General features: G+C 43.0%; 1 pseudogene; it reads left to right on the top strand.

Annotated features, from left to right (window-relative positions):
• LOC124696810 overlaps nt 1–3,851 on the top strand; it is a 78,788-nt pseudogene extending 74,937 nt beyond the window's left edge.
• The last annotated feature ends 8,585 nt before the right edge of the window (nt 3,852–12,436 follow it).

Here is a 12,436-nt window from a genome sequence, read left to right on the forward strand (position 1 = left end):
ATTCACTTTTCGCTGGCCGAAAACTCGTCCGAGCTAGCAGACCCCGTATCCCCATCCCGTAAAACAGAATCCTACGAAATATTCTGTTTTTAGCGGCGGCGCGCGGGTGACTATGGCGGCGGCGCGGGAAAAACGGTTGGGAATTCTGAAATATCCGCGCGCCCTAGTGAAATGGAATGAGGGGTTGGTCCTGTATTCAGCATCCCGCCCCGTACAAGTAAGGGGCGAAGAGCCGCCCCGTAGCCAAAACTGTAAAAAATCGATGTGGGGGGCCTATTTTACGGGGTCTGCTAGACGGCGGGTAGCGTCCAACCCCTTATTTCGGCAGTTATTATACGGATTTGGCCCTTTTAAGGAGTCTCTTAGACATGCTCTTATCTCTCTCGGTGGCTGCATGCCGATCGCCGCTACCTCTTCTACTTGCAGCGCCGCCGCCCGCAACCGCCACCGGCAGAGCCCACCGACAGCTCCCCGCGCCGCGACTTCCCTGCTACCGCCTGCCGTTAGGTTCACCCCTCCATGGCCCCATTCGCTCCGCGCACCACAGGAGGGTAAGATCGATGACCAATGGACCATATATATCACAGTCGCATCTGCCTCTGTCTCTTCTCCCCTTGCGAATTTGCGATGCGTGCGGCCGACTCTTTGTGGTGTCTGGCGACTGGGTAGTCGTTTTGGGGGTTTGCGGTGAATGCCCTCCGTAGAAACTAGGGAGTGGAGGGAGCACTCTGTTTCGTATAATCCAGCGTACGAGATGCGTGTCTTGTGTTTGATGAAATGGTACACTTGAATCATTACGTGGCGATCAGCAAGAGCATAGCATGATCCGTCCTTTGTGCGCCCAAAGGGGCCCTGGGGACTTGTGGGACAAGAAATATGGCGCGCGCTGGCCGTCGGTCGGCCGATCCGCGCGTGGAGATCGGTCGTACCAGCGCCGTTCGATCGTAATCCGGTGTCCAGAATTAGCAGCATTTTAATTTTTGTATTTTGCCCCCTGGTTTTTAGAAAATCAATCCGTGGTCCTAAGCCTATCAGTTTAAACCGAACACGTGTTTCCCATTGCCCCCAAACTTTCAGATATTTATAACAAAACCCGCTGTTTAGTATAGCAACAAAAACCCGCCGCTTTGTGTACAAAAAATAAAAAGTATTTCAACAAAATTTTCACAGTAAATCTTCACATATATGTACAACAAATTATCAATATATTTACAATAATAATTAACAACAAAAACAATATTTTTTTTATTTGGGTGTTTACAATAATAGTCAGTTTCCATGCAATAATATCTTTACAACAAATCGGAAACATACTTACAACAATAATTAATAACAAAAACCAACATTATTTTATTTGAATGTTTACAATAAAAATCTGCTTTCATTCCAGAAATATCTTTAGAACAAACCAGTAAAATATTTACAACAATAATTAGCAACACAGGCCACAAATAATTTGGGTGTTTACAACAAAAGTCGCAAACATCATCCACAAAAACCACAGACTATTTACAACTAAAAAATATATTTTTGCAAATAATTCAAAAGTTGTTAAGAAAATAATTTACAACTAAACATTACAACATCTTTGACATGCTTTCTCTATAACTTTTATACGCATTTGTTACAAAACTAACGAACATATACAACATCTCTAAGAAAAAAAGTGTCCATGACTAAAACAATTACACCAAAAATCACAAATAATTACAACAAAAAACTCATCCGTTTACAACGTATCAAGAAACACACATTTTCGTAACATATCACTTAGAAAAATCTTACAAATTAAGTCGTGTGAGTTTAGAACAAATTTCTTATCTAATTGTTACAAATCTGGAAACAACACGGTATATTTCTTAAAAAAAAGCAGCACTCCAGTTTGGGCCAAAAAACCAGGCCCATATAGGGCCGCGCGGGAGCGAGGGACGACGACCGATCGCTGGCGAGCGATCGGTCGCCGGATGGAAAGCGTTTTCCCAAGAAATAAGGGTTTCTAGTTGGTTTTAGTAGACAATGCTTCCTCGTGGGTGGATGTTGTACAATACACTGAAATAGGAAACGGAGATTCCGCTGTTTGAAACAAATAATGAAACAGAGACCAAAGGTGCATTCTTGTTCGATTGATTACTGCAGAGGTTTAGAGTATTATTAGTTATGCATAACAGATTGTCGGTGTTCAGAATGGTCCCTTATCCTCATCGGGCTGAACAGTTCATGTCCTCACAGAAAAAGGAGAGGTTTCAGATGCTACTCTTAATCGACGACTTGTAATTTATGTCAAATTACATTGGTACAGAGCTACCCAGCAGTTTGTTTCTGCTGATATGGTCGATTTTGTTTGGTCAACATTTTCAAGTAAAGAAACCATTTCAGTCTGATGCTTAATCCAGGAGAGGAACCATTTTAGCCTGATGCTTAATCCAAAACTAGTCATGTGTTTACCTTTCATTGTGTTAAATTACACCGAAATGCCTAACGCCGCCCTGTCTTAAAACAAGAGGGGAAAGAAACTGTGGCAATCTGATGCTTAGTTCAAAACTGGTCATGTGTTCCAAAGTGTTAATTTACTGACACCAGATGCCCCGGTGTCGGCAAACAAGAAGGTGCCACATTATATTTATGGAAAATAAAATAACCAGAATACTAACAAGGGTCAAATTGAAGTGTGCGTTTAGTTAAGTTACAGTTTTGGCCTTTTTACTGTTGATGTGAGTGTGCCCACTGACTAGCTTGTGACAATTAGAATTGAACTAACTGCAAATGTTTGCAGCATGCTTCTATGAAAAAGGTTTACTTGTTGTAAAATCTTCCGTAGAAAAGTTTTACATTAGACCTGAAAAACCACGCCGTTCCGCAGATTGCAAACAGCATTTTTTGTCATTTTATTACTCTGAAATTGCGTACATATCCTCTCTCGTCTTTTTATGTAAAATTGGTAAAAAGAAATGCATGATTACATGATCATCTCTTATACGAGATGCAGTACAAAAGTCTGAACGTTTTCCAAATTCAGTTTGTCTTACCGTAACAACTTTTGTGAAGAAACGATAATTAGTATAAACTGGATTGTTGATTTCTCATCTGTCAATTTATATATGAAGTTGCTCGGGTTAGCTAGAGAGATTGTGGGGGTTCAAGCAAATGCATAATTGAACCCACAAGGAACATTATCTTCAGCTCAGGATTGAGCACCAACACGTCAACTGACCGATTTCCTGATGCGGTTCAGCAAGCAAAGGAGAGGCTTCATCGGAGACTCCGGAGTGCAGACTTATTTCCGGGCAGAAGATCTGTGTCAACAATTCAGCTCACACTGTTGGTTTATTTTGAGCACTAAATCTATGTACTACAATATTCGGAGTTCTGCATTGATCCACATTTTCCAGTGGTTTCAGGCAGACAACATCAACAGTAGGAACCATTCGGGCTGGGCCTCATCTCTCTTCTGAAACTGATATCTGCACATCAAAGGGCGGCAACCTGGATGGCCAAACTATTCTCCTCAACCCGGCACCTCCCTTTCAACCCACAAAGTTAAACAAACCACAGCAGAGCCTTGCAGCGGCAAGGCAGGGGTAGTGGCACATCGAAGACCTTTCTCCAAACTAGGACGAGAAACTATCCCCGGAACAATCGAAGACGACGATGCCGAGTCCACTGTGGACTACTCGATATGCCTGGAAGGATGCCGTGGTGCCGCAGAAGGGCTGGTACAGCTGCAGTGAAAACACATCTTCCATTCAGCATGCCTGGAACGAGCCGATTGTCCATACTGTAGGGCCAGCGTAGCGTTAGCCTACCACGGAAAGAGTGACCTAGTGTTAGAAAAGGTGGCACCGCTTCAGTGAAAGAACACTTGGAGTTGCTGTGTTTTTTTATGTATATATCAGTAATGTGTCCCTGCATCGCAACAGAAGAATGAATAATATTTGTAGACGAATTGGTCAGAGTAGCTATATGCGTGACCCATGGGTCTCTCTCCCTTACCACCATCTAGCTCCTACTCTTCACATACATATTGTTTGCCCTTCGGATCCGGTGTCACATGAAGTGGCATAGATGCGGCAACTGGCTTCGGCTTTGCTTGGTGAATGGTGACGGACTGACAGTGTCCTGGCAAGCCTGCATTCCACCACTCTCTCCTGCACGCACAAAGCCACTTCCCACAAATCAAAGACACGCCAATTAGCTGCTCAAAGAGACCACTTTATGTAAACAAGGAACAATTGTTGCTTTATATATAAATGATTAATAGTGTCATCATAAGCACCTACCTATGAACAATTAGGAACCAACAGGTATCTTACGCCAGAAATAGTTTTGGCTAATTATAAACACCGAGCTTCTGTGCTCATCCAGAAATACCCTGTCATACATTTTGCACAGGGATTTGAAACCGATTTTATTTTGTAAGAGAACAAAAAAATTTGAGTTGGTGTATACATACCTGAAAACATCCTTGCTTAATACCCGGTCAAAGAGTCCTTGGTTCTCCATCATTATATTCTGTATGTCACCCTCAAATAACAACTGATTGTTACCCGCAAAAAAAAAACTGATTGTATCGTCATCAAATATTATACCAAAGCTTGTGTGTTCCCGGTTTTCTAGATGCACATATGTGCTCATTCATGTACTTGCAGGTATAATGCACCCGTCCATGTATTTCCATGCACACAGGAATGTGCATGTTGTATTCGGTAGCACCACATTACCACTTCTTGTTGCCACATGGATTAAGATCCTAAACAAAATAATGTATCTCTCCTACAGATGCATACATGAACCCATACTAACCATCCCTAATTTGTCTTTGATGTTTTGATTGCAGGTTTGAAGAACATTATGAGAAGACCAAGATAAGTATTACGTATTTTCTATTTCATTTTTTATTTTGTTCACTTGTAATTATGTCATTTGGGTTTTATCTTCTGATTCAAACTGCATTTAAATTATACGTTCCAACCGTGTACATGTATTCTAGTTTGATTTAATAATATTCTGCTATGTTTTTCAAGTACTGAGTTAAGGTTCAGATCTAAAATTTGATCTTAGTTAGTTGTGTTTGTGCATGTAAGTCATTTATTTCTTGTTATTTCCCACGTGTTCCAAAATAGCAAAATAAGCAAAGGTCATGCTCATGCCCGATTTAATAGCTTATTGCCAATCACTTTGATTACTAAAAGAACTTCTATTCCTTGTCCTTGTTAATAAACTATGGCTTCTCATTTGGATCTTTGTTATACTCATGTTTTACAAAATAAAAAATCCCGGTAGCATACCAGGTTCACTCTTTGTTTTATTTTGCTACTTTACATCACCCATGTAGTCCAAAATTTCCATGCACTTATGATATTCACGATTAGCATGCAACCATATATTAGTGAATTAGACATCTTTACTTCGTGGCTGGTGAGGCGGTGATCCACTTGAGTCCAACAACTAGATGAAAAAAACGAGAATAAGCTGCATCAGAGTTCACATATGTAGCGTGCAGATTATACCATGGTGGAATAGTTCATTCACACGGGTACGATGCTAGCTACGAGAAAATGTTGTGGTCTGCCTAGTCTAATGCAGAATGTTGTCAATCGAATATGCACTTTGATCTCTCGGGTAATCAAATAATAATGTTTATAAATGCACAGTGAGAAATCCTTCCGTTTTTGTCAAAATGTTGAGAGACGTTTACTCATCCTTATCCTATCAAATTTCAGTTTATATTGTCGACAAGTGCAGGAAAGGAAAGAAACATTTGGAATATATATACTCTGAACATATTTTTGCCTGGAAGAATTTTTATTGATGATGATAGGAATTAAAGGAAAGAAACACTAATCAACTATAGACTATACCAAAATATGGCTGGTAAGTTTCCAAAAGAATGCAAGCAATCTGGATTGCATTTTCTGCCTATTCTGTAGGAGACATGGTTTCACACCAACAATGGCTTCTATAACATTCTAATTTCCAGGTTATACGTGTCAATTGATCTTTAATTATCTCTTTCCACGTCCCCTTAATCTGAACCCATTCTGAAAGAAGAATTGGTATGTGATATTTACAAGCACTAGTGGATACCCCGCGCGTTGCTGCGGAAATTTCTTGTGGTTTTTCAGAATGGTACCCATGTAGAAGAAAAAGAGAAACTCCATTGTTCTGTGAAGTTAGCATGGTATACAACCCATTGGCCTGCATAATAGAAGAAATAGAAAATGTAAGAGCAGAAAAAAAATAACGGGAGATTGAGCAATTGTCAATGCGTAAAGAATTTAGCTGAGACGACTGATAAGGCCATACCTTTTTGCAAGGAAATCAAGTGGCTATTGTCCAAATAAGCTAACTTCCTTGATCATAAATCATATTACAAACGTGAGGAGGTAAAGAGCACAAAGCATAAAACATTGCATGCATGAACTAATCCTTCAAATTAGTTCTATCGTGCTTAAAATAACCCTCCTATTCTACTTACTATGAAGAGCTTACAAAGAATAAGGTCTACCACTTGTAATTCTATTGAAATAAGGGTACTCTTATAAATGTGCAGATGGCGAAGGAAAATCATGCCTTCTTTCAGATTTGGCTTTCATTTCGTGCTTCACTTCATAAATAAATAAAGAGCTCTTTTACGGTGATTGGCATGGAACTTTGGTTCCGTCTAATCGAATTTTGGTTCCGTCTATTGTAATTTTTCGTGACCGTTGATTAAATCCGTGATAAATTTTCTGAAAGTTCTATAATAATATGACAGCATAAAAGATCTCTGGAACGGACGTTTTAATCATTGTTCAGAAAAAAAAATCAGAATCAGATCGGAGGATTCGATACATCTCGATAGAGGTGTGATACATCTCGAAAGAAACCAGGAGCGCCCGTCGCCCACGCAGCCGCCGCGCAGCCGCCGCCGCCGCCACGCAGCCGCCGCCCCGCTGCCCCGCAGCCGTCGCCCCGCCGACGCCGCTGCCACGCAGCCGCCGCCCCGCAGCCGACGCCGCCGCCCCGCAGCCGACGCCGCCGTCCCGCCGCCGACGCCGTCGTCCGGCCGCCGACGCCGCCGCCCCTCCCCGACGCCGCCGTCCCGCAGCCAACGCCGCCGCCCCTCCCCCGTCCCGAGTCGCCGCCCCGTCGGCCCGTCGCGGGGGCCGTGCTCCGTCGCCGCCGCGAGTCGCCACCCATCGGCCCGCCTGCCTTCAGGTATGAATCACTAGTACACAAGAAGAATTTGTGAGCCCGCACTCTAAATGACATGCTTAGTCGGCAATGTTAACTTCCTACTGTTCTTTGGACTTCCTGGATGGTGATGTTCATACACTAGTGTGTCACCTAAATGCCTCCATGTGTCACTGTACTTGATATGCATGGATACCATTTTCTTGTAGCTAAACTCTACGTAAACGGAGCTTCTGTGGGGCAATTACTTATACAGTCACCTGCAGCTAACCTCTGTTATGACATGTTCTTGCTGAGGCAGCTCAGAGGTATCTGAAATATGCGCAATGCACATAAAATTATTAAACGGCATACATTTTATATAATTCAAAATGTAATATTAACTATAAATGGAACTCCCTTGGAATATTTTGTTCTTTGTAGTATTTAAGACGACCCTTCCATTACAAGCATGACTACAATTGCAGCACATAGTAGGGCAAACATGAGAACCAAAAGTTAAACCATGCTCTATAGTAGGAATATGAATCTTAACTTTGTGATAATCTAAAGCAGTAAAAGTGTCCCTTTACAAGAAACAATTTCAAAATATCAGTGGATTACTTAGGTTCTCTGCGATGTACACCAAACATCTGTATTTTGTCATCGAAAAATATTTTATAAGAATGTACTAGTGGATAGATAACTTAGATTGAACTGTACCGCTATTAGGCCACATATATTCAGAGTTTCATTGTTGTACCTGATTAAAAAAATGAATTGTTAGTTTGTATGTGATATGCAGGAAGATATGGCTGATATGAGCAGGGATTGTAGAGAGTTCCATGAGATCGTTATCAAGACGTTTGCTAGCGAGGATGACGGATTCAATTTCTACAACAGTTATGCTCTTGAGAAAGGATTTAGCGTGCGGAGAGGCTACGTTGAGTGGGATGGAGCCAACAAGGAGATAATTTTGAGGAAATTTGTGTGTAGTCGCGAAGGTTGTCGTGAAGAGAAGCACATAAAGAGGAAGAGAGAAGATATGAAGAGGAGGCCACGGAATATCACTCGTGTTGGGTGTAAAGCCAAACTTGTCATTGCAAGAGCCGAGGAAACAGGGCAGTGGTTTGTGAAGGATTTTATCCATGTACACACCCATGATCTGGCCCTAGGGGATCTTGCTTGCCTGTTGCGTTCACACAGAAAAATTAGTGCCGAGCAGAAAGCGGACATTATAGAGATGGAACTACAAATTGCAATATACTCCCTCCGGTCCTTTTTAATTAACTCGAATTTAGCACAAAATTGTACTAAATCCGAGTCAAATAATAAAGACTGGAGGGAGTATGTCTCTACAGATGGTCGAGTTCCTTGTTTCCCTGGTTGGCACGCCGGCTTCATCTAGTGCAAGTAAGCTCGACTCGGATCTCCACCACTGAAGAAGACGTCGCTAGTGGCAGTGATCTCCACCACTAAAGAAGACGTCACCAGTGGCACCGTCTAGCAAAACTGAAGCACTCCCTAAATCACCATAAAATTAGTAGACTGATGTTTGTAATCAACCTAATAAGAAGATCATCTCATAATTGGCACAGCTTCTGCCGTATCATGTTGATCAGGGAGGAATTTCACATAGCTCAAACTGTTGAATATGAATGCATTTTGATGGTGATATGATCCTAGAAACATAGCAGCAAAGAATACTGAAAAAACGTATGCAGTACCGCGTGCTAGCCATGAAGAGCTTCAGCGAGAGAGGACATACTTACAGGATATGGTAGCCGAAACCCAAAAATTGTCGCCACCGCTCCTCCCCTCGCTGGTCATGTCCAACGTCACAGCCGCCGCTCCTCCCCTAGCTGGCCTCGACCAACGCCGAAGCCGCCGCTCCTCCCCACGCTGGCCTCGACCACCATTGTTCTGAAACATAATAGTGCACGTCTAACATGATATGGGACTGCTCTATTCTGAAAACGTTACAGAACTTATCAGGGACACGACCATATGGTATAAAAAATACCGTGTAGAGCAGTGAACTGAAAAAAAAAAATGCGTGTACAACAATAATAAAAGGAGTCCGTCTCTTGGACTAACAAGAAAGATTCACGGATGAGCTGGTTATCCTCGTCCTAGACCTGCACCAGGTACAGGGAATCGAATCCCAGTCTGAGCATCAGTTTTTAGAACACGAGGAGTTGAGCCGGTCAAACCGATTTCTGGTTTAATGTCTAAAACCGGAGGTTGGACCGCGGTTTGGCCGGTTTATTCCAGCTCACTGGCGCGTCCGGTCCAGTGCGCCTAAATAACCGGTGGAGGCACTGGTTCCGGTTTTTCCCGGTTCAATTGGTGGTCTGGTCCGGTTTTTAAAACTATGAGTGAGAGATAAATCAGTTCTAATTTTTTTTTGGTGAGAATAGTACGAGCTTCATATGTGCATATATGATTAATTTTTGTTGCTTTAAGATTTGATTTGTGTATTATCATTGGATGATTTGACCGTTGAAAAGGACGGTTGTTTTTTATAATATTCGCAAAACATATATCAGGTTCCGGTCCCACAAATTTTGGTTCCGGTCCCGCGGTTCCGGTTCCGTCAGTTTGGTTCCGTCTAATTATCACCGTTAGATGGGGGCAGATGGACGGATATTAAAAATGCCAATCACCCTAAAACTTGTAATAAATATAAGGTTATCCCACATGTTAATAATGATACAGCAATATACGAATTGAAAGCTTGGAAATATAATTGGGGTGATGTGGAATTGTTGTCATCGCCCCGGTACAAATTGGCATCATGTTCAATAACCTGACAGAGTCCACTTCGTTAGACAGCACACAGTAGTAGAGTAAGCAGAGATAGTATAAAATATAGTACAACAACAACTGGTTGTGATTTCATACAAAAATCATCTTACAATGTAATCACGGACACTCTGACCGTATGGAAGAGGCGGGCAGTAAAATTAATCCATTGCATTCCTGCAAAGCTAAAACAAACAGAGATTGAGAGAGGTGCTTGCCTCTACGAAAAGCACAATCATGCTCATACATATTCACTTGATCCAAAAAAAAAGGAAATCGATTTTATATTCATTTGGGGTATGTGTATAAAATGCCTACCTGCCAAATGAGATAATTTGATACATTAACAAATCAAAAAGGAAGAGAGCTTGTACCTATGGGGCTATGGAGAGATCAAGGACTAATAAATACATCGTGAAGGTATGAGAACTCATTGGAAAGGACAATATACATAAAGGTGCACACGATGGTATCCTGGTGTATTCTCGAGTTTCGGTAGTCACCTACACTGGAGAACTCAACTGGGTTTGGCGCAGACCTGGACAATCAGGAACGGCACGGCTGCCATGCAGGACGTCATCTTCCTTGAGGATGACTGATGCGAGCTGCAGCAGCAAAATGAAGTAGAGGTAATCAACTCGTGGAGAAGGAGAGGTCTGAAACAACATCTATGTACCGAGTTTGAGGGGCGCAACAATGACGATAGGTACCAAAAGGGAGATCGGATCAGGGAGAGGAGCGGCTAATATAACTGTTGGAGCTAGCATTAGAGGATGCACTAAAATTAATTGCGGCAGCAACCATTAGAATAATGGAAACCAAATCACCGGCGTTTCTGTCCGATGCGCTCCCCGTAGGCACAATGAATTTTTCTTTTGGTGGACGATGTACTACACAGAAGACGATGGGACATGATGGATCATTGATACAACACAAAAGGCAGCAGCGCCGTTGCATGTAGACGGGAAGCCAGGCCGCATGAGACGATGGCTCGGCAAGCCCTACGAACAAAGTTGCAATCCAATGGAACTACACCATTGATTTTAAATCTGACGAATAGGAATAATAGGAGTGACGTGGATGCATCAAATTTCAGCTTGCAAACATTAAATGCATTTTAGTGGGGATGAACTTTATAGATATTATAGATATATATATATGCCATATGCCTCGTATACGTGACTATCTCATTCACAGAGTCATTCAGCTAGCAAGCAAACATATACCTCTTCATATTCTAAGTCTCCTAGCCTACCACTGCACCCCTTCCCACAACTTCGCCAAATCTTGTATTTGCAATGGAGAATGTAGTGGTGCTGATTGTTGGTGCTGGGCTAGCAGGCCTCGCAACAGCAGCATGCCTTACCCAATTATCCATTCCTATGTCATCGTCGAGCGTGAGGACTACAGTGCGTCACTTTGGCGCAACCGTGCATACGATCGTTTGAAGCTGTCGAGTACCACGCCGTCATCGTCTCATCCAAGGTGGCTTTGCCGGGCGATGGCATTCATGGCCGCGGGAGCTACAACAACGCAACGGCGTGCCGGCCAGTAGGCACAGCCAGGGGTGATTGCCAGCACGATCAGGTTGTACGGTGGCGTGGTGATGACTGGCGGCGCACAGTAACAGTGGCCTGGTGGTGTGCAGAAACTACGTCGGCGCGCGGTGGTCCGACGGACTGTCTGGCCACCCACTCGCCGGACAGTCTAGGCTGTTGAGAACGAAGCCCGACGGCCAGCCTTGTGTTTATATTGACGGACATTCCAAAAACGTTTTATGCAGCGACTATTCTACACATTGCATCTCTACTCTCATGCTGCTACACAAGTTGATTACGCTGTAGATGATGCAGTCACACGCTGCCAAACCCAGCGCTTATACAATTGCATCAGGATTGATTGGAAAATTCTTAAACACACACAAACACACACTGTCGTCATCAGTAGAGTGCATGTTTAAGCACAACAGTCCACGAACGCAAGATAGTGTCTGGAGAAATGGCGGGACTTAGCAGATGTGTTGGGTCTACGCCGGATATGTAGACGGCCTGTCCGGCCATGAAGTTACGAAGATGACCGGAGGTGACGTTGGCGGGCGGTCGGATGTGGTCTGCAAGGATTTGGAGATGTGAACATGGAGATCGGCTGGACAGCGGCAGGCAGATCCACAAACATGGAGATGGAAATCGGATAAACGTGGAGATCGCGGAGTTGTTGGTGCCAACTAAAAATACACGGTATCCATACATAGGTGTATACTGGGATTGGACATGGGTTTGGATTTGGGCTTACGGGCCCAAACTGTGGGGGGGGGGGAGGTTGTACTGGAGCAGATCCCATCCAGCAGATGCACCAACATACATACCAAAAGCCCTATTTGTCAAGTTTCGTAGGTGACTATATTGAGTGTTTTAATATTCAACCAAAGTATCTCACTAGTGTGGAGTCATCAACATACGACAGTGATAAAAAAAAAGTT

This window comes from Lolium rigidum, chromosome 3 (assembly GCF_022539505.1).
Source record: "Lolium rigidum isolate FL_2022 chromosome 3, APGP_CSIRO_Lrig_0.1, whole genome shotgun sequence".
Taxonomy (NCBI): Eukaryota; Viridiplantae; Streptophyta; class Magnoliopsida; order Poales; family Poaceae; genus Lolium; species Lolium rigidum.